Source organism: Penaeus monodon, chromosome 29 (genome assembly GCF_015228065.2).
Source record: "Penaeus monodon isolate SGIC_2016 chromosome 29, NSTDA_Pmon_1, whole genome shotgun sequence".
In the NCBI taxonomy this organism is placed as follows: Eukaryota; Metazoa; Arthropoda; class Malacostraca; order Decapoda; family Penaeidae; genus Penaeus; species Penaeus monodon.
In genome coordinates, this window is record NC_051414.1 from 33,430,697 (window position 1) to 33,430,902 (window position 206).

The 206-nt window shown below is 36.9% G+C and overlaps 1 protein-coding gene across 3 annotated transcripts in view; it reads left to right on the forward strand.

Moving 5' to 3' along the window:
* Positions 1-206, forward strand: part of LOC119592184 (serine/arginine-rich splicing factor 1B-like) — a gene marked incomplete in the record, with an annotated part of 17,363 nt that overhangs the window by 13,549 nt on the left and 3,608 nt on the right.

The window sequence follows — 206 nt, forward strand, 5'->3', positions numbered from 1 at the left end:
AGGGTACAACTAAACTTTATCCTCAATGAAATGGTGCTAGATATGGATGACCTTTTTGCTTCATTATCAGTAGAAGTGTACGTGTGGTGTTTGGATTTGCAACATGAATTATTCAAAAGTAAACCTTGACACTGAGTAGATGCACTTTCCAAATCATTAAGTTGGAGACCCTCTTTGATTTCCAGTTCTTATTGTGTGATGCTGCA